At 33.7% G+C, this 23,421-nt stretch overlaps 1 pseudogene; it reads left to right on the forward strand.

Moving 5' to 3' along the window:
* Positions 1-14,198: 14,198 nt before the first annotated feature.
* On the forward strand, positions 14,199-15,095 carry LOC101441371 (olfactory receptor 4C11-like; annotated as a pseudogene).
* The last annotated feature ends 8,326 nt before the right edge of the window (positions 15,096-23,421 follow it).

Genomic DNA, 23,421 nt, shown 5'->3' on the forward strand with positions numbered 1-23,421 from the left:
GAAGCATTTCCCAGTTAAAATCTTGGGTGATGGTGAATTTCAGTAAGTGTGGCATGAAACTGGGAACAAGCTGGCAGGGCTTAGGTGAGAACCTAAGCCTCTTTAGGTCAAACAGACACTTTACCAGAATAATCAACATTTTAGAAACATTTTTTTTTCTTATTTGAGCAAGGAATGATTTACAATCTAAAATGAGAAGTTGTAAAACATGCGTAGTAGATCGTGATGGGGATGGGTACTACCTACTGAAAGTTATTGGTAGAAAGACAAGCAAACAGAAATATCTATTTGAATGTTCCAGGCAATACTTCATGGAGGTGATAGCTTATGTCATGGATAGGGTAGGTTGCAGGCTTCTCATCTCCTCAAAGGAAAGTGAGTATACAATAGTATGGGACATTATAAAAATGCAACTATGGGAAATCCTCTTTAATACTTTCATTCATTCAGTAAATACTAATTACCTACTTTTATTCTAGAAGTGTAAATTCAGCAGTGAAGAAATAGAAATCCATGTCCTTATATTCATTCATTCTAACACAAGTCATTCTTATGGCATGTCATTTTACTGTGTATCAATTACAGGGATTATATACCTGAGTGCGTGTCTGTTTAGCATCTATCAATATATTTATGTATCTATTTCTAACCAAATAACTAGTTGATAGAAATGTCAAACAATTTTTCACTTCTTTTTGCTAAAGAGATTTGACAAAAATTATATTTGGAAAACTTTCAATAATGTTTTTTTAACCTACAGTTAATGACAAGATGCTGGGGTATGAATATTAAGACCAATGAGATCCAGAACTACCTCTACATCTGATTCACTATCCTCTGAGCTCCCTAAATGCTATTGCTGTTCTTAATGCCTATGACAAAGAAAGTTTTGAGGTCACAGTCTCATGCCACAGAAAATATGTAATCACATCATTAGCTAAGATAAGATTTTATATTTATAAGATTCAATGTTTCCATAATATCACCATTGAAATAAGTGGCCTAGCTTACGTAACAAGTAGATGAATTGTAGCATAAGAATGTGGTCTATTATAATATCACACAGGTGGTAGCCCCAATAAAATTGCAGTGCCATGAATATAAAATTTATTAGCATGTCAGAACCTCCAGCACTTGGTTTGTAGTTCTGATATTGTGAATGAATTTTTCTCTAACTACATGAAAAGGTGAAACAAAATAAATTAACCTTTACATAGCATAAGAAAACAGCATTTTGCCCTGGGTCATACTTTCTACTGTCATTTTTTGTCCATATTAGAATCCCAGGGGATTTAATTTTCTGAATATTCTTCAAAATATCAGAATGACCTGCTATATTGAAAGCATCATACAAAATGCATTGATGAACAAGAAATAAACAATATTCATTTATAACAGTGTAATTTATTTAAAATGGTCATGCCAACTTTGCAACTCTTTCCATTCAATGGTGAAGTGAATCTTCCTATCATTTCATCTGGTTTGTGACATGTTTTGATGAACAGACTATAATAAAATGATGTGTATAACACCTAAGCATTGGGCATGAGGGCCCTTGAAGCTTTAGCTTTTGTGAGACAACCACTGCTGTGATACAATTATGATATGATAGAGACCAATTTTAGTCTACAGGAGAATGAAAGGTCATATGAAAGAGAACCAAGGTACCTATACCAATTGCTTCATTTATGAATAAGGCTATCTGGGACTGAACACCCTGTTTGAAATGTGAGAGTTTTATCAGGTAAGATCACCAGAAGAACAACACAGCTGAATCTAGCCCAAATTGCATAAACATAAGAAAACTTCAGCAGTAAGGAAGGAAGTTTGATTTTCTAACCCACTTTACATTTTTTTTAGGAGAGTTGAAGGGGTAGTACCTTGAAGAATTTGACATTGTGTCTCTCCCCACCTCTCCTCTTATGGAAAAGGCAGAGTATCTCACTATCCAGCAAGATCTTATATCAAATTAGAATATATTAATTAATTATATGTAATTATATGGCAAGGGACTCTCTTTTTCTATCCTTGGGAAGATAATTCTAATTTGACAACCATCCCTTGCTCATGTTCCTGTATAATATAAGGACATTAATATTCAATTATTTACATAAAAGATCTAGCATTTTATCAAAACATGTTTTCAAACATCTCATAGACACAAAGTAAATTTTGCAATGTGGGAAAAAAACGTGGTAGAATGAAATTTGCTGCAGAACTGACAGGATAGTTATACAATAAATATTAAGTAATTTTTATAGGAGCTGGATTACTTGACTGTGGGGATGGGCAAGTGCAAATTTCATGGGGCAGGCTGTAGTCTGGGAACTCTGATGAAGGTTTTCAATGGATTCTCCAGCAGAAGCTGGCAGGAACATTTCCTAGGCTTTAATAATCATTGAGTTAATAGCAGTGATTGTTGATTGTATCTATAATCAACTGAGGAGATTCCCTTCAGCAATGAATGACTTCTCATCCAATCAGTTGAAGAACTTAAAATGAGAAGTGATTTCAGCATTCAGGGCTAAAATTTCCATCTCTACTTCAAACAATCATATCTCCTATGAAACTCACTGAGAACCTTCATCAGAGTTCCTGGCTTGCAGCCTGCCCTGTTGGAATATAGACTCATGCAACCCCACAGTCATGTGAGAGTAAAATGGACTCATGCAACCCCACAGTCATGTGAGATAATTTTATGATAATCTCATACTGTTTATAAATATCTTCTGTTGATTGTCTTCCCTAGAAAACTCTGACTAATACATGCATGTATATCAGCGTCATACTATTGGGAGACAGCTTGAAAGGCTAATCCAGTTTACTCCTTTCTGGCTCCCCTTTGAAGATCTTGCCCTGCAGGCAGGAGCAGCTTGTGGACAGTTAAAAAAATTTTGGAAACAATCAAATTGAAGCAACCTGGGACAAATTATTATCTATTTCAATACAAGCAATACAACAACCAGGAAGGGTTAGTAGAAGGAGTTTGTTTTTCCCTTTAAATGGAGAAATTCCTAAGTCCACAATATATGATCACAAGAAACTTAAGCTCAGAAAAGACAGAGGAAACCATGTACTTTCACCTCAGGCTAACCTTTTTGGTAGGAGAGCTAAATTCTCAATGAGAGAACCAGGTATTTTGCTAAGTCTGTTATTTGGATTATTAGTTTGTTAGCTACTGGCACTGATGTACACTTCTGTTATACCACTAGCTATTTATAACTTAAGAAATAGACATTAAAATACTAAATTACAGAGTTAATACATTAAATAATAAAATACATTATGTACAACTAAATATTACAAGACAAATTAAGAGAATGAAATGAGGGCCATACAAAGAAACAAGATGAAATATCAGAAGCTATTAACAATAGTGACAAGACTTTAGACATGCCATACAGAGACATTAAAAAACAATCTTTGATATACTCAAAGAACAAAATTAAACACAGAGAAAGAATTAAAGAATATCAGGAATATGATAATAAAAAAAAATAAGAATTAAAATAAAGAGACAAAGTATAAGAAAGAACAAAATGGATAGTGGAGTTACAGTTCAAAATAACTGAAATTAAAAATGTCCTAGAGAGTTTCAACAGCCAATTGACACTAGAAGAGAGAATCAGTGAACTTGAAGATGAGAAATGAAAGTAATCAAGATGAAGAATAGAAAGAAAAAAGAATTTTAAAAAGTTGAAAACCTAGGAGGCCTGTGGGGCATCATCAAGCTTACCAATAATAATAATTAGACCATTGCTGTGGGTTTGGAAAGAAAAGGAAATGTGGCAGGAATGAGGGCTATGGCCATGAAAAACCATAGACTGGGAGAAAACATTTGCAAAATACATATCTGCCAAAATACAAATATAGGAAGAACTGTTAAACAGTTATTTAACTGTTTTTAGATGTTTAAAAACTATTAAAAAGCAATAGTAATAATCTCCTCTAAACAGAGACTTCCCAAAAGAAATCATGCTGCTGGCAAGGAATTGGTATATATGAACTCTCAGTCATTGCTGATGGGAATGAAAAATCAAACAGCCACTGTGAAAGATACTTTAGTAGTTTCTTATAAAGCTATCCATAGACTTACTTTATTATCTAGCAATGACACTCCTATGCATTTATTTACTCAGAGTTGAAAATATATGCCCACACAAAAATGTGCATCTGAATGTTAATAACATCTTCATTCATAATGCCTGAAATTGGAACCAGCTAAAATGATTTTTTATGGGAATGGGCAGACTTTAGTACATCCGCACTACAGATTACTATTCAGCAATAAAAAGAAATGAGTTCTCAAATCTAGACTAGAGACGGAGGAATTTTAATGTACAATTCTAACTGAAAGCAAATAGTTTGAAGAGGATATGTATTGCCTGAATCCAACCAAATCATATTCCGTAAACACAAAACTATAGGTATAGAAAAAATATCAGTGTATGCTACAGGTTCATGACAACAGAAGAAGGGATTAAGAAGTCCCACAGGGTATTTTTAAGGCGATGAAAATATTCTGTATGATGCCATAACGGTGCATTCGTGATATTGCATATTTGTTAAAACCCGTAGAATTCTACAGCACAGGAAGTGAAACCTAATGCAAACTAGAGACTTTAGTTATTAGTAAAGTATAAATAATATTGGTTCATCCATTGTTACAAATTACCACAATCATGCAAGATATTAATAAGAGTAGAAATGAAGTGTGTGTGTGTGGGGGGGGAAATTGATATAATGGGAACTAGCTTTATTTCTGTGCATTTTTTTCTGAAATCTAAATGTGTTCTAAAATGAAATTTTATTGTTAAAAAAGAAACAAAAACTGTAGATTATTATCACAATCTAAATACCAAGTTTTCAAAATGTAGACAAAAATGATGTTTATAGTAAAATACTATTACTAAGAGTGACTTGAAAAGAATTATGAAAGTTTGATACTATATAACTAATAAGAAACTATACTGATTAAAAATAATCCTATATAGGAAATATCAACAACAAATGGCTTTATAAAAAATGATCATATTTTCAAAACTAGATTTCCACTCTTAGACAAAGACTTCCTTAGAAAAGTAGAAAACAAAATATTGTTAATTCTTTTTGCTACATTATATTTACAAGGAAGGAAATTTAATTATTGGTGCATTTCCTTCCAAACTTGAAACTCTAAAACTTAACAGAATAGTGGCAAAACTACTCTGACTTGGTAGTTGAAAAATAATTTATATTCCAATTTCAAGTTAATTTTACCCTAGGTGTTCTAGCTTTATTACTGGATAACTGATCAATTTTATCTGCAAAATTAGAAATTTAAAGTGAAAAATGAATTATTAAATAATACAGAAAAATCATGTAATATACTTACAAAATTTCACAGCAAAACTCTTCATGTGTTAGGAAAATTGAGGATCCTTTATATCACTAAAAATAATATTTATTTAAAACCTTCCATAAAACATTATCTGGAGGAAAAACTTAGAACCTTCTCTTTAAAAAAAGAAATGAAACAAAGATGCTGTCATCATATATTATGCAGGCCCTAACAAGTACAATGAGAAAATACAATTTTGATAAAAAGAAATGGATTAGAGGTAGTATTACTCATCTTATTTGCAGATGGTTTGATCATTCACTAAAAAACCCAGAGGATCTACAGATATTAATAGAAATAATAGTAGGTAGAGCAGCATTGTGACTGTCAACATGATTAAGTTACAAAAATCAATTACATGCCTATGTACCAGCAACAATAAAAACAAAATGTATTACATGGAGAGACAATTTACAAGTGTATTATACAATACTGAGTATCTAGGACCTTTCTAGAATTATCTGTGTATATTCCATTCCTGAATTTGTTCTCAATGTGGTTTTGTAATGTTACATTTTTGTCAGCATTATATGAGAATTTCAGTATTTCTACAGTCTCACTAACACTAAGAATCATTGGATTTCTTAAATTTAGATACTTCTTTATGTGTGTAGTAGCATCACATTAATTTATATTTCCTTAATGACTAATGATTCTGAACATCTTTTCATATTCTTTTTTCCATTTATATATCTTTGGTAAAGTGTCCTATGGATTTTTCTTTTTTTAATAACCTTAGCTTTTTCACAAATTCTTAATTTTTATATCATCCATTTTATTTCACTTATAGATTTGGTTTTGTGAACATATTTAATCCAAGGTCAGAAAGATAATCTCCTACACATTTTTTAGAAGTTTTATATCTTATTGGATTTTACTTTAGATCTTTAATTCCTTTTGACTTAAATTTTGTACATAGTATAAAGTGCTTCAGTACTTTGCTTTTGTCTTTCATCATTAATCTTTCCTTCATACAAGGAATATAAGGTCATTTTTTACACATACTTGTTTAATTACTGTAGCAGCTTTTGTTAAACACACATAACTTTCTCTATTGAATTGCCCTTGAAACTTTATCAGAAAAAAATAGAGTATAAATGTATATCAAAATCATTACATTTCTGAGTTTTCCCTTATGTTTCAGTCTATGTTGGATTTTTCTACTTGAACAAGACGTTCTGAATGAATACTTGTAATTGTATATAAAGTGCCATTGACCAGAAACTTAGAGGACATTTTGTAATAAAACACTTTTATTTTTTACATATAACTCATTACCCCTCATGTCCAGAGGACTTTTATTTCCTAAGTAACCTAAAAGGATTGTTTTTGTTTCCTTTTTTTTCTCTACTTTCAACTGCCGCAGTTCAGATTTATTTTCTCTTCCAAGGAGTTAAAAAAGTGCTAAATGTTCTTCCTGGTCAACATTTCACCACTTTAAATCTGTTGCCTATATTATATCTCATTTAAAAGCCTTTGATAATATTCTATATTCTACATATGAGGTTGAAATTCCCTGGCATGACACATGTCCCTTTTTATAATCTGGTTTTCAAACACTTCTTTAGCAACTTTTCCAACCAGGCTCTGTTTAGTTCTTTACCTCTGTAGTTAATGTTGAAATTATTGCCATTTCTCAAACAAATGATCCAGTCAGATTCCTTGGTACTTTGCTATTGTCATTCATCTCCATGATGAGTGTGAAAATCAGTAAAGTTTGGTTGTTTCTGGCTTCAGAACTAGCACTGAGAATGAAAGTGGACAGGACTAACAACTATAGAGAAAAAAGGAAGAGAAACTAAAATCCTGTGTTATGGATAGGGTCGAACTATAGAACCTATGGAAAATCAGTATCCAATTTCTGGTGAAAGGTCAACCAAGAGATATGCATGACATTAATCATGGTATCAGTTTTGATGGCATGGACCCACCCCTTCTCATTAAGTCAAGGATAATTATCAGGAACAGAGATTCTCTGGATGTTAACAATAGTTCATTTAATCCTTTTCCCTTTATAAACCAGAAACTTATTGGTTTTGATAACTGGATGTCAGGGCTTGATATAGGAGAATGGAGAACTAGCTTCAATGGATATTGAATAAATGGAAAATGAAGTATATGTATTGTATAAGGTCAGAGCTGGCTCCTGAAAATGGACCTTAAAGGCCAAGAGCAATTGTGTGCATTTCTAGGCAAGAGTATCTAGGAACAAGGAGAAAAATCAAATAATAAAGAACCAGGTAGGAAGAAAAAAAATGGGGATCCAAAATGAATATCTATGCAAATATAGATAGGGCAGAGAGAGCTGTTATGAGATGTCTTTGAAAACATGGACTAGGATAGCATTGATAAAGAAGTCAGATGGTGTGGGTATTCTTTCTGTTCCTTCTCTGTGGAATACCTTTTTTTCTTAATTCATCTTGTTGGCAACTATTCCTTTAAGACAACTCAAATAACATTTCTTCTAGGTCTTAAGTCTGGACTAGTTCACTGGAAGTCATGGAATAATTTTATAGTATTGAATTTAACATTATCTAACGGTACTTATTAAAATTTTAAAAAATGTTAATAATCCAATATCCTATACCTAAGGATAATGCATATAATACATACAAATTACAAAATTTAAAATAACATAGGGATTGAATAGGTGAAGCACAGGGCATTTTTAGGGTGCTGAAACTCTTCTGTATGATACCATAATGGTGGACATATGAGCTGCATTTATAAAAATAAATAAAACAATACAACACAGAGTCAACCATTATGTATATTATAGACTTCATTTAACAATGAAGTATTGATAGGTATTCATAAATTGTAACAAATGTACCACACTAATGCATGATGTTAATTATAGGAAAAACTGGTAGAGCAGTTGTAAGGAACTCTGTATTTTCTTCACAATTTTTCTTAAAACTTAAAGCTAGACTAAAATAGCCTATTAATTAAATAAAAAAGAGTATAAAACCTGAAACTTTTGTTTTACACAGATATTAGTTCAATGCCACCATTGTTATTCTCTAGTGCTTATTATCTCTGAGCCTCATTTTACTTAAAGAAAATATTTATGTTTAAAAGAATTGTGGAGCAGATTTAAATGTCAGCATGTGGATTTTTTATTAGAGTGGCTTTCACATATTATGTATATGAAAGATACCAAGTACCTTTTTCCTCTCCTTTGCTTAGTTTCTGTTACTAAAATTATAGATGAAAATTGGAGGGAATGTTTTCTTCTCTACAAACTAATACCTCAGATAATATATTTACTGTGACATTTAGACCATAACTTTTTATATAATTCACATTCATTATTTGATAAGTTGATTGAATTATACATATAGTACAATTTGTTCACCATTTTAAAATAAATATTTTATTTTTGAATAATTTTACATATACAAAAATGTTACAGATATATTAGTGTTCTCATATTTCTCACACTCAGTTTTCCCTATTATTTCCTATTATCATTTTACATCAGAGCAGTTCATTTGTCACAACCAATTAACACATGCTATTATATTATTATCAACTAGAATCCATAATTTATTAATATTTCCTTTTTTTAATCTAGCATCGTTTTCCTATACCAGAATACCATCCAAGATACCATGTTATATTTAGCAATTGTGTTTCTTTAGGCACTTCGAGATTGTGATAATTTCTCAGACTTTACTTGTTTTTGATGTCATTGACATCATAAAAAGGACTGGAAAAATATTTTGGATATTATCAATTACCTGTGGTTTCTTTATTGCTTTTTTCATGATTAGTTTGGGGTTATGGATTTTTTGAACCTCAAAAGAAAATTCCATTTCATCACATCACATAAATCATGTATACTATCAACCTTACTATTTATTTTTATTTTTTTCAAATCCTAATCTCCCCCCTCAGTCACTGCTCTTATTATTATTTTTTAGGAGGTACTGGGGATTGAAACCATGACCTCATACATGGGAAGCAGGTGCTCAGCCACTGGGCTACATCTGCTCCACACTATTTACTTCCAATATTAATCTTCATCAACTTAACTGAGATAGCATTTGCCAGGTTTCTCCATGATCGAGTTACTCCCTCACACCTCTATTTTTCATACTGTACTCTTTGGAAGAAAGCCCCTATGTGTATACCATAATAAAGAGTGGAGTTATTCATTACCTCCTTGAGAGTGTAATATCTACATAAATGATTTGGAAATGTTCTAAAGGGGGATTTGTATATTTTTATTTATATTTTAATAAACCATAGATTTATTCAGTATGTGCTCATTGATATTAATTTAGTAGCTTGGGTTAAAATCCAGTAGTGTGCAATTTATTTCAGTGCACAGTTTTTTTCCAGCTTTGGTTACTGAGAGCTCTGTTCAATAGGTCTCATATCCATTGGATATATCCTTATCATTGTGTGTGTGTGTATGTTGTGTTTGTTCTTTTTTACGGTTTTTAAAAAATTCTTCCTTATGTTATGGCATAAAAATATGCTCCAGTTTATCTTTTATATTCCTCGTTACAACCCTAAAATCAAGCAAATCTTCCAGGAGTCCTGTTTCCTTTTATTTTATAATGATACCGGAAACCAAGATCTGTGTACTAGATGAACATGCATTTTTTATTCGTGTCCAAAATTGTCTTAAAGGGCCCAATTGACACCTTCAATTGCAAAAACAGGCCATTTGTTTTCCCACAATCTAAGAGGACAAATTGAATATTAAGCTTTTTATCACATCTGGTTTGTGATTCTTAATTGGGAGGGAAGGAACACTTTAGGGAATGATATTCCCCAGACTTGGATATTTTGCCTCATTCATGTTAAATGCTCTCCTAGGAAAGGCAAAATTAAGCACTTCCCAGTTAAAATCTTAGATGACGGTAGATTTCAGAAAGTGTGGGGTGAAACTGGGAACCTTTTAACAGACAAGCCAGAACTTACTGCCTCTTTGTGTGATCAAACAAAAATGTTTCCAGAATAATCAGGATTTTAGAAGTATTTTTTCTTCTTATTTGAGTTAATAGCACCCAAATTGTCTTGGCAATAAAAGAGCACAGCTGAATATTTTAAGCTCTGGAAAAAAAGCTGGTATGATTTTTTAGGGAAATTTTTTATTTGAATTTATTAATACTTGGAGAAAATCAATCTGTTCAATTGCATGGTAAGTATCTTAGATATACAAGGCACTGTGGAAGGATATAGTAAGTATAGACTTTTCTAGGATTGATTTAATCTAAAATCAGAAACTGGAAATAAAAGATGAGCAAGTCAGTTTTTGTTGCAAATGAGTACTACAAGGTAAGGGCTGTTTGTAGTTGTCAGTGAAAGGGACAAGCAATAGAAGTAATATTTATTTAAGTGTTCCAAAAAATATTTCCAAGAGGTGATGGTTATGTCATTGAAGTAGTAGGTTGCAGATTTCCCATCTCTTCAATATAGAGTGAGTATAAAATAGCATGAGATGTTATAGAATTGTACCTATGGGAAATCCCCTTTAATCCTTTCCTTCATTCAACCAATATTAATTTCTTTTATTCTAGATGCATAAATTCAGTAGTGAACAAATGGACAGAAATCCATGTCCTTGTATTTCTTCATTCGAATGTATGTGACTCTAATGGCATGTAATTCTACTACATATCAATTACATGAATTATACATTTGTGCCCATGTCTATCTATCTATCTATCTATCTATCTATCTATCTATCTATCTATCTATCTATCTATCATCTATCTATCATTTATCTGTCTGCCTATGTTGCTTTAGCTAAATAATTAATTGATAGTAAACTCAAACAATTTTTCATTTCTTTTTGCTAAAAGAAATACATTTTGAAACATATATGGAAAATTTTCAAAAATGCCTGTGAAACTATAGTTAATAACAACATGATGCTGCGTGGGGTTAAGAGCACAGAGATCCAGAACTAACTGTATATCTGATTCACCAGCTTACCAAGCTCCTTCATATTAATATTTCCCTACATATATTCCTACTACCTATGTAAGAGAACAATATTGAGTTCTTAGTGATATGTTATAGAAATCTGTAATCACATAATTAAGAGATTTTTAAAATCATTATTTTTAATGCAGCACATGATTATGACAATTTCAAATATTAATGAAAGACATATCTCAAAGAGTAGCTCTTCTTCCAATCTCTGATGTCTTTTATTTTATTTCATTTTATTTTTTGATTTTTAAAAAATTTTTTGTCTTTATTTTTTTAATATTACATTAAAAAAAATATGAGGTCCTCATATACCCCCCACACCCTTCACCCCACTCCTCCCCCCATAACAACAATCTCCTCCATCATCATGAGACATTCATTGCATTTGGTGAATACATCTCTGAGCACCACTGCACCTCATGGTCAACGGTCCACATCATAGCCCACACTCTCCCACAGTCCACCCAGTGGGCCATGGGAGGACATACAATGTCTGGTAACTGTGCCTGATGTATTTTAGACAGTAGTTTTCCTCCTCAGAGATTAGAGATATTTGCCTTTCTTTGGTACTTTTCCAAACACAACCCATTTATATAAAAAAAACAGGTGTAATATATAATATCCTGCTTTTAAAGAAAATTTTATCATCCTAAGCATATAGACCTATCCTCAGATTTTTCACTTTACAATGTATTTTAGAGCCCATTGTCTATGTATATGCTTCATTTTTATCAATGGTTACATAAAAATTTCATCTCCTACCTATTAAGTCCCCTTCTGATACACATTTTACTTGTTCCCCTTCTTGTGGTACCATGGAAATGGCTGTGTTTTAATTTCTTAGGCTGCTCCAAGCTGATACCATAAAATGGGCTGACTTTAAACAATAGAAATTTAGTCATTTACAGTTTGAGGCCAAGAGAGTGCCCAAATCAAGGCACTAGTGATGCAATGCTTTCTTCCCAAAGACAGTTGCCTGTGTTCCTTGACTCCTCTACCGTATGGCAAGGCATATGGCACCATCTGCTGGGCTTTCCCTTCTCTATTGGGTTTCATTGACTTTAACTTCTTCCTTTTATGGCTTTATACACACACACACACACACATACACACACACATATATTCCTCTTTTAAAGAACTCCAATAAGAGGATTAAAACCCATCTTGAATGTGGTGGGTAATAACTGAAGTAGCATCATCATAAGTCCTTACTAATCCAGGTACATAGGACTTCAAACCACCACAGCCCACAATGATTCTTTTTAATACATGTGAGTAAGTGCATCTCTCGGAAATTGAATCATTGGCCTGATTTTTATGTAAAGTTGTAATGTTATAGACATTGGAAATCACCCCCTAAGGGACTGTATACACTTAAACTCCTACCAAAAATATATAAGCTTGACTGTTTCCCACTTCTTTTCTAGCACTACATATTAACATTCATCAAAAGATAATTTTATTTATATAATAGATGAAAACTGTATCTAATTGGAATTTTTATTTCCATGTACTTAACTATGAATGAAATTAAGTATCTTTTCATATGTTTAATTATTTTGATAAAGAGAATAGTCTCCTATAAGAATGGTTCTTTGGCCCATTATTTATCTGTGTTGTCCTTTGTTAATACTGATTTGTGGAATTTATTTATAATTGAAGAAATTACTCTTTTGCAAATATATATTACCTATTTAGCATCAATTTTGCTATTTTGCTTTTGACTATGCTATTAATAGGGGGGGAATAAATGTGGCTATGGACATCAAACAATTTGGCCAACAACTGATATATAGATAGTTATAAATAAATGTCTACTTTCTGTTTCTGTATTCTCTTCCTTGAAGTAAGAATATTGGACAGCAAGAATATAGGTGACAAAAGTCCTATTGAAATGCTGCTATCACTTAGAGTACTTTCTGAATTCATTTTTCACATTCGTGGTGCATAAGTTATAAAACTGAAATTTGATAGACTGTCCTGATTTAGAGCAAATGTTCTCTCTCTCATTTTCTTCAAACATAGTCTCAGTATCTTCTTGTGTCTTAGGAAATGTTGATGAGAAAGGCAGAGCAAAAATGAATAAGGGGAAGAATTAACTGTGGACAACATAGTATGGTAAAAAAGTACAAAGTTGAATGAGAGGTTGAATTTAGAACTGGATACAGCCAGAAGGATATGAGAGGTAAAGTAAAAGGAAAAATAGTTAAAATTATTCCAGGCAATAGTTGCAAATATGAGTATGCTGGACCAGGCTGACTGGCTTGTTGGCTGGTTGTTCATGGAATGATTTTTCACTTATCACCATAAATTGTTTGACAAGCTAAAATCTTAAGTTTATTGCCTGAATCTCTGTGAGTATGTAGGTTTTCTTATGGAAAATGCCCTCAAATGTTTAGACAATCATTCATGGAGTACTGGGAATTTTACTAGAAGAGTTTTAATGAATGGATGACCAAGTTCAAGAAATGTGAAAGCTCATAAAAATAAATTATGCATATTCTCTCTAATATTGATAGGTCCTTGCTGAAAACTAAAGAAAGATATTCAGATTATGAAATTATCTACTTCTACCAAATAAAAAAAAATTAATGTTTAAGTCTGAAGAATCATTTAATTTTCCATCATTTTCTTATTGCACTTTCCTATACAATTATGCAACTAGTTTGAATAGATATGTGATGCTTATTTCATTCAGGGAAAAAATGAATACAGAGAAAAGTAACTGTTTACTCCTTGGTAAAAGAAGGTTCCATGATCAAACCTATATTCAAGCTCTAAAATATATTTATTTTATAAAATTAATTCTTTTCTCCTTGCAGATGAACTCTTTCTAAACTGTGCTTTCCCCAAGTTGACTTAAACAATGCACCAAAATAACAGTGTAACATAATTCATACTGCTAGGATTGACACAGAATCCAATGAGGTAGAAAATGGTGTTGGTAATAATCTTAATTTTCTACACAGGAACTGTGGTGGGGAATTTGCTCATTATTGTGACTATAAAGTTCAGCCGGAGTCTTGGAAGCCCCATGTAATTCTTCCTATTTATCTTCTTCTTTCCTGATGTTTTCTTTTCAAATTCCACAGCCCCTAAACTAATAGTGGATGCTCTCTCTGCAAAGAAAATCATATCTTACAATGAGTGTATGACTCAAGTCTTTGCAGTACATTTATTTAGCTGAATGGAGATCTTCGTTCTCATCTTTATGGCTGTTGATTGATAAGTGGTCATCTGTAAGCTCGTACATTATCCAATCATCATGAGATGGCAGGTCTTCACCATCTTGATTATTCTTACCTGAATACAGTCTTTCATATATACAGCTCAGATTGTCCTGGCCTTGAGATTGCCTTTCTGTGGATCCAATTTAATTGATCATTATTGCTGTAATTTACAGCCCTTGTTGAAACTTGCCTGCATGGACACTTACGTGATCAACCTACTGTTGTTGTCCAATAGTGGGGCCCTTTATTCAAGCAATTTCATGCTTCCAATAACCTCATACATTGTTTTCTTGCATTCTCTGAGAAATCACAGTGCAGAAGGGAGGAAAAAAGCCCTCTCAATGTGTACATCCCACATCACCATAGTTATCTTATATTTTGGTCCATGTGCATTCATGTACACACATCGCCCAACCACTTTCTCCATGGACAAGATGGTAGAAGTATTTTATACCATTGGAATATCCTGTCTCAACCCACTCAACCTCATACTAAGGAATGTAGAAGTGAAAAATGCCATGAAAAAGTTATAGAATATTAATATTACCTCAGAAGTCAAAGGATGACCTGAGGATCTTACTGTTTTCTTTATTTTTTTTTTAAAGATTTATATTTTTATTTATTTCTTTCCCCTTCCCACCTCCCTCCCCCCGTCCCAGTTGTCTGCTTTCTGTATCCATTCACTATGTGTTCTTCTGTGACTGTTTCAATCCTTATCGGTGGCACCGGGAATCTATGTTTCTTTTTGTTGCGTCATCTTGTTGGGTCAGCTCTCTGTGTGTGCAGCACCATTCCTGGGCAGGCTGCATCTTCTTTCCTGCTGGGGGCTTTCTTTAGGGGGAGCACTCCTTGTACAGGGGGCTCCCCTACGTGGGAGACACCCCTGTGTGGAAGGGCACTCCTTGTGCGCATCAACACTGCATTGGCCATCTCCACACTGGTCAAGGAGGCCCGGGGTTTGAACCATGGACCTCCCATGTGGTAGGTGGATGCCCTATCCATTGGGCCAAGTCCGCTTCCCTCCTACTGCTTTCTAAGGAATCATTTGACTAACTTGATACATACATCAAATATGATAGTATCCGATCATGTAAGAAGGACATGCAATGTATATGAGAACACAGATTGCTATTTTTAAAAAATAATTTGTAGAGAAGTTGAATATCCAGGCACCTTTTCTCTTTAGGAGAAAAATACGTGTTAGATTGCTTCAGATAATTATGGGCCAATAATATTTCCTCTCTATAGGCTCCTCTGTCTCTCAAGTCATACCATCATTAAGGTACATGCCTGCCTCCCCATATGTACTCTAATATAGAATGTTGCTGATTCATTTACTTTTTACTATATTCTGAACTGCCTCTGGAAGATTTCTGGACGTCAGTCTGACTTGTTCTTTTCCTAAGAGCTCCTCTTAGGCATTGCTGTCTATTAACTCTATTTCCCAACTCTGAATCTGCACTCTGGATTATTAAGAGAAAAGATTTTTAGTTAATAACTTCTCCAACTTTTAATCATTCATAAAATATTAAATAAATACTTAAATCATCTTTAACACATTTCCACATAGTTATGCAGCTTCCTATTGTATGTCTCCAGGGCAAAGGAACTCAGTCTACAAAGACCATCCATTCCACTTTATCACTAGTTTGTCTTTTAAAAGTTACATATTTTTGAATCAGAGACTTTTAAAAATGTACTTATATTATAAACTATATTATTATCATTGTTTCCTTGTGTGAAGATAACTGAAGGATTATTTGTGGGATATTTATCTATATAATGTTACAATGGGCCTTGACATATTCACTTTGATTGGTGTAAAAAAGCTACAGCAACAGAACTTTTAAACCCTAAGTGCTTAGAAAGTAAAACAATGTATAACATCAAGACTAAATAAAAAATACAAATATATCAGAGAAGCAACATTTTTTATGGGAGTGATGAGCAGAAATGAAGAACCAGGTTTAAAGCCAATTAATGGTATGGCATTATTTTATTTAAAGTTGTACCATATAAATGAAATAAATGAAATTATGATAGACATTTAAAGATTGCCAACAATATTTGTCTCAAAATAGTGGAAGTGAGGAGAACCCATAATGCAGCAGAAATCTGATTTCTCTTTCTAGCTGAGTCGTCTGAATAGAGCAATTGTACAGATTTCCAAGTTAAAATAGCCAAGGGAATTTTTGTGTCATGAGAGGGCAGAGGAGTTTAGCTGCATCACCTTGATTGTATTTGCCAATGGTTATATCAGAAATTTTTCTATTTATTGGTTTCAGTGTATTAAAATATAATGCATCTTTAGTGGCATTACAAATTTTATTTTATTTCAAATATGCTTGTAATTCTTTAATTGGGCAAAACTTATCCAATTTACCTCCAGTGAAAAAAGATTTTAAAATAATGTCAATAAAATGACACTACTTTTCTCTGTTCTCACTTTTTTCCCCTTCATGTGAGACTAAGAAGTATAAGGTTAACACTGGACTCCCACAGTAGGAAGGTCACATACTTGATAGAATCCATCATAAACTTTTCTAATCTACATTTTCATAGCAACAACACAAATGTATATACCCAAAAGCACACAGACAAAAACACATACAAACTATTTAGCTTTTCATGGTCATTTGCCTCTTAGGTGAAAAAGTGAAGGTAAGAAGAAAAAAAGAAAATAAATAAACTAAAATATAAATGAAAAAATAACAATGGGATAATAGAACGAGAAGAATCTGTAGGGAAATAACTTTTGATAGTTTTGTGTTGTTCAAAAGTATTTATAGTCAAATTAAACCTGGGAAATTGAAGTAATTTTTATAAAATTCTAGGACACCATATCATCTAATGGACAATTTTGAAATGGTCACCCCCTCCAAAAATGACTGACCTAAATAGAAACTGTAAATTATAATTATACTTTCATTTTAGGAATACATTCTTCATTGTGCTTCTAACTCTTTTTTTTAAAGAGGTACTGGGGACTGAACCCATGATCTCATATATGGGAAGCAGGTGCTCAACCACTGGGCTACATTTACTGCCCAGTGACAGTTGGTTTTTCATTTGTTTGTCTATTTTTAGGAGGCTCCAGCGATTAAACCAGGGTCTGTGTGCATGGGAAGTAGGCACTCGACCACTTGAGCTACATGCACTCTCCTTTGGTGCTTTTTTGTCATTATACTATCAATAAAGATGCAAAATCAGCTCTGTATTATCCCTTGTAAAATGTATGACCTCAACTGGTTATAAGGAAACCTGGTACAGATCCAAACTGAGGATTAATTTGCCGAGTAACTGGCCTATAAGCTTCAGAATTTTCAAGGCTATGAAACCCAGGGACTGACATAAGAATTATTCCAGATTAAAGGAGGCCAAAGAGAAATGAAAACTTGCTACAGTGTATGATCTTGGATTAGATCCTGAATTGACTAATGTAAAATAGCTAAGTATGGCATCATTGGGACTGTTCATGAAATCAAATTTGGACTGAATTAGATAATATATCAATATTAAATTCTCTTGAGTTTTTAGAATGTAAACTTTTTGTGGTTTAAAAGAGTGTTTTATTCTTAAAAAAATACACACTGGGACACTTTGTGATAAAAGGGCATTATGCCACCAACTTGCCCTCAGATGGTTTAGAATAAAATTACATTTACATTTAAATATGGAAAGAAAGGAAGGAAGGAAGGCAGGAAGGACGGAAAGAAGGAAAGAAGGAAGGAATGAATAATGGGAGGGAAGCAAAGAACAAAGTGGAACAAATTGTAAACAAAAAGTGAATCTAAGTAAAGTGTGGTTATGGGAGTTACTTGTACTAACCTTGCAATGTTTATGTAAGAATGAAATTATGTCAAAATAGAGAGTTAAAAACCTAATAACTATGTAAGTTTCCTGGCTGCTAAATCAAATAACATGTAATTGTTGGCTTAAATGACAGAAACTTATTGGTTCAGCATGTTGAGGCTAGGAGAAATCCACAATCAAGGGCATCATCAAGGTGATGCTTTCCCCTAGAAGACTGTTGTGTTATGAGTCTGCCTGCTAGGGATCCTTTGTCTTTGGCTTTTCTGTCATGTGACAATGCACATGCAGCCTCTCTTGGTTTCTCCTTTCCCTTCCAGTTTCCTTTGATTTCTAGCTCCTTGCTTGTCCCGCTCACTTTCTTTCTTTGTAACCTTCTCAATAAGGCCTTTAATGATAGAATTAAGACCCATCCTAATTAAGCTGTTCCAGATATTATCTGCAGTAATCTCATCCATATGTCATATTTAAAAGGGTTCATAACCATAGGAATAGATTAAATTGAAAAATCTGTTTCTCTGGAGTACATTGATCCAAGCTACCACAGTAGCGATACCAGCTATAAAAATTGATTTTAAGTTACAGTCACAGAACAAACCTTAGTTTCTCATTACCATAGTTGAAAATATTTAATTACAAATGTTATACAAATTCATTATATGGTATAAAGTAAACCTTTTTATTGTTATCCTCGATACCCTCAAATGCCCATTCATCAGAATGTGCTATGAAATATTATTAAAGAATACACAAGACAGGTGGGGCAAGATGGCATCTGAGTGATTGCACCTCATAATCTGTCCTGCAAAGAAGCAGCTGAGTAGGGTCAGAGTCTTGTTGGACCAGGCTGTTTCAGGTGCTTGCAGGGCAGGAGGTGTCTTGATGTTGATTTGGTGAGACAGTGACAGAAGAGATTCTTGTGAGAGGTGGAATTTTGGGTTTCAGACATGCAGGTCAGAAGTTGTGGGTGGGACCCCTCCCCTAGGTTTGGTGGCCCAGCCACAGCAGTCCCTGAAAACTTTGTGGTGTTGTGGTGTTCCCAAACCCAGTTAACTGAATGAGTGGTTCCCAGGTCTGTATCCCTTAAACCCTGGTAGCCCATGCTACAGAGACTCACACACCTTGAGTCTGCAATATCACGGACTTCCTATTCCTGAATCCGCCATGCCTTGAAGTCCATCTGAGGTCCTTGATTACCCTAGCCCTCCGTGTTTTTTGTTGTTGTTGTTGTTTTTCTCCATGAGCTTGGAGGAGTGTACCAGCTGACTTGGGGAGATTCCGGGAAGAAAGGAGAGACAAATCTGCTGAGGAAGCCCAATTTACCTAAACATCCTGGAATAGGAAACTTGGTCTGGGAGAAGGTGGAGTCAGAAAATCAATTAGACCTCCCCTAGCACACCTAAGGGGGAGGGACTATCCAAGCTTCCAATAGTATATTTGGAGTTTCTGGTGAGGTGTAGGGGCTCTCACGCTGGAAATAAAGAGTCATAGCCTTCTGTGTTGAGTTGTTTCAACAAGGACCGACTTGAATCTCCTACCAGACATCTCAGGCAGCTTTCCTGCTGCCCTGGGAGAGAGAGAAGTGAGGAAGGGAGAAAGGGGGAAGGTCAGGTCCCTAAGTATTTTATTTAACTGCGAAGAGGATTCCTAGCTTGAAATGTTGGTTCTCTTTTTTTTTTTTTTTTTTTTTTGTCATGGTTGCTAATATTGCTTTGTCTCTTGGTCTTTCTCCCATTTTATCCCCCAAGGTCCTTTTTAATTTATTTAGTTTTTTTTTTCCTCTTTTTATTATTTTTCTTGCTTGTTTCCCTCCCCTTTTCTTTGCCCCCCTTTTCTCTTCTCTTTTTTCTTTTCTCTCTTTTTCTTCTTTTTAATTTTCTTTTCTTTTTATAATAGGTGTTGCAGGGAGTGCTTCACATTTGCTGTGTTTCCTCATCCTCTATTTCCTATTTTCTATGTGTATTGATTTGGCCACCTACAGTATCCACTTTCCCCTACAACTTTCTATCCTCCATCATCTACTGTTTCTCTTATAGTCCACCTCCCTTTCTTTGGCCCCCAAAATGTCTGACATTTTATATCTAGTACCTTTGTTCTGTTTTCTGTCTTTTATCCACTCTTGATATTATTGTCTTTTTCTCTTTCCCTCTTTCATGAAAACACTGGTCTTTTAATTCATATTATATTCCTCCCTATGTTCAGTTGACTGTCTAATTATAGGTACTCTACTTACTGCTATAACTCTACACAACTTTCATGAGTCTAATATACATTCTCCTAGATCTCACATTGTTGCTCTGTTAACATTTATTACCAATATTACTTTATATGTTTTCTTTTCTTACTGATTTTGCTTTCCCTAGCCCTAATATTTTCCTTCAAAGTGAACTTAGCCAGCAACAAGAAAATAGAGTAAGAAGAACAAAGTGACAAAGGGAAGACATAACACTTACACATGAACAAAAACTAATTAATCCCCAAGACAAGACAAAGAAGCTAAGGAACTGATTAAACCCATCAAGATAAAATGATGACCAGACAGCAACAAAAAACTACAAACCAAAAAAATAATCAGGAAAACATGGCTGAATCCAATGAAAAAACTAAAAACCAAGAAGAGGAGCAGAACATCAGACAAGTAATTAAAGATCTCAAAACATATATTAGAGACAAACTTAATGAAGTAAAGGAAGAGATTAACAATATGAAGAAATTGCTTGGCGAGAATACAGAAGAAATTGCAGACATACACAAAAAGATAACAGATATGATGGTGATGAACACCACAGTTCAAGAAATCAAAAATACACTCTCAGCAAATAGCAGCAGATTAGAAGAGGCATAGGAGAGGATTAGTGATGTGGAAGACAGTACATCTGAAATCAAACAAAAAGTAGAACTGATCAATAAAAAGACAGAAAAAAAAACAAAACAGCTGGGTCTTAGGGACCTGAATGACAGTGCAAAATGCACAAACATACATATTACAGGCATCCCAGAAGGAGAAGAGAAGGGAAAGGGGACAGAAGGGGTGTTGGAGGAAATAATGGCTGAAAACTTTCCAAATCTACTGAGGGAGATTGATGTACATGTCCAGGAAGCACAATGCACCCCAAATACCATAAATCCCAAAAAGCCTACCCCAATACATACACTTATCAAATTATCCAATGCTCAAGCCAAAGAAAAAATTCTAAAAGCAGCAAGAGAAAAGAGAAACATTGCATACAAGGGAGGCTCCATAAGATTAAGTGCTGATTTCTCATCTGAAACCATGGAGGCAAGAAGGCAGTGGTATGATATAGTCAAGGTACTAAAGCTAAGTCAGGGTATCCAGCTTAGCTAGCATTCAAAAATGATGGAGACTTAAAAATATTCACATATAAACAGAAATTAAAAGAGTATGCCAAAAAGAACCCAGCCCTTCAAGAAACACTAAAGGAAGTTCGGCAGGAAGAGAGAAAAAAAACAGGAGAGGCAGAGTTGGAGGAGAGTTGAAGAGCAAAAAAAAAATAAAATAAAATAAGAGAGAGAAGGAAAAAAAACAACCAAAATATGAAAAACGCAAGTCCAAAAATATGGCTAACATAAATAATTCCTTGAAAGTAATGACACTGAATGTCAATGGATTAACTCACCTGTCAAAAGATTCAGACTGGAAGATTGGATAAGGAAATATTACCCATCTATATGCTGTCTACAAGAAACACATGTCAGACCCAAGGATTCAAGGAGGTTGAAAGTGAATGGCTGGAAAAATCTTACAAGCAAACAATAACCAAAAAAGTCAGGAGTAGCTATATAATATCAGACAAAATAGGCTTTAAAAGTGCAACGGTTGTGAGAGACAAAGATGAACACTAAATATTCATGAAAGGGATAATCTTTCAAGAAGAATGAACAATCATAAATATTTATGCTCCTAAAAAGGGTGCCTCCAAATATGTGAGGCAAACACTGGAAAATTTAGTGAAAAAAATAGATGTCTCTACAATTATATTGGGGGACTTTAATACACCACTATCAACTTTGGATAGAACATCTCAATAGAGAAACAATAAAGAAACAAAAACTCTGAACAGTATATTAGAGGAACTGGACCTAATAGACATACACAGATCATTACACCTGAATACAGCTGGATATACATTTTTTCATGCACATGGATCATTCTCCAAGATAGATCATATGCTAGGCCACAAAGAAAGGCTCAATGAATTCAGAAAGTTCAAAGTCGACAAAATAATATCTCTGACCACAGACAATGCAGTGAAGCTGGAAATCTGCAAGGGCCAGATGCCCAGATTTCACACCAAGATATGGAATTTAAATAGCACACTCTTAGAAAACCAGTGGGTCAAAGAGGAAATCTCAAAAGAAATTAATAACTACATTGAAACTAATGAAAATGATAACACAACATACCAAAACTTATGGGATGCAGCAAAAACAGTACTAAGAGGGAAATTTATAGCCATAAACACATACATCAAAAAAAAAAAAAAAGAAAGAAAGAGCAAAAATTGAAGAACTAACTGCACATTTGGAGGAATTAGTAAAAAATCAACAAAATAACCCCACAGGAAGAAAAAAGAAAGAAAGAACAAAGATAAGAGCATAACTAAATGAAATAGAAAATAAGAAAGCAATTGAAAAGATAAGCAAAAAAAAAGAGCTGGTTCTTTGAGAAGATTAATAAAGTTAACAAACCCTTCACTAGATTAACAAAGAAAAAAAGAGAAGATGCAAATACACAAAATAAGAAATGAGAAAAGAGATATCACTACTGATCCCACAGAAATAAAGACTATCATAAGAGGATAATTTAAAAACTATATTCCAACAAAAATTGCAATTCAGAGGAAATGAACAAATTCCTAGAAACACATAAGGAGCCTATATTGATGAAAGAAGAAATTGATGATCTCAACAAACCCATCACAAGTAAAGAGATATAATCAGTCATTAAAAACCTCCCAACCAAGAAGAGCCCCAGGCCAGATGGCTTCACAGGTGAATTCTACAAAACATTCCAGAAAGAACTAACGC

This window comes from Dasypus novemcinctus, chromosome 10 (assembly GCF_030445035.2).
Source record: "Dasypus novemcinctus isolate mDasNov1 chromosome 10, mDasNov1.1.hap2, whole genome shotgun sequence".
Lineage (NCBI taxonomy): Eukaryota > Metazoa > Chordata > Mammalia > Cingulata > Dasypodidae > Dasypus > Dasypus novemcinctus.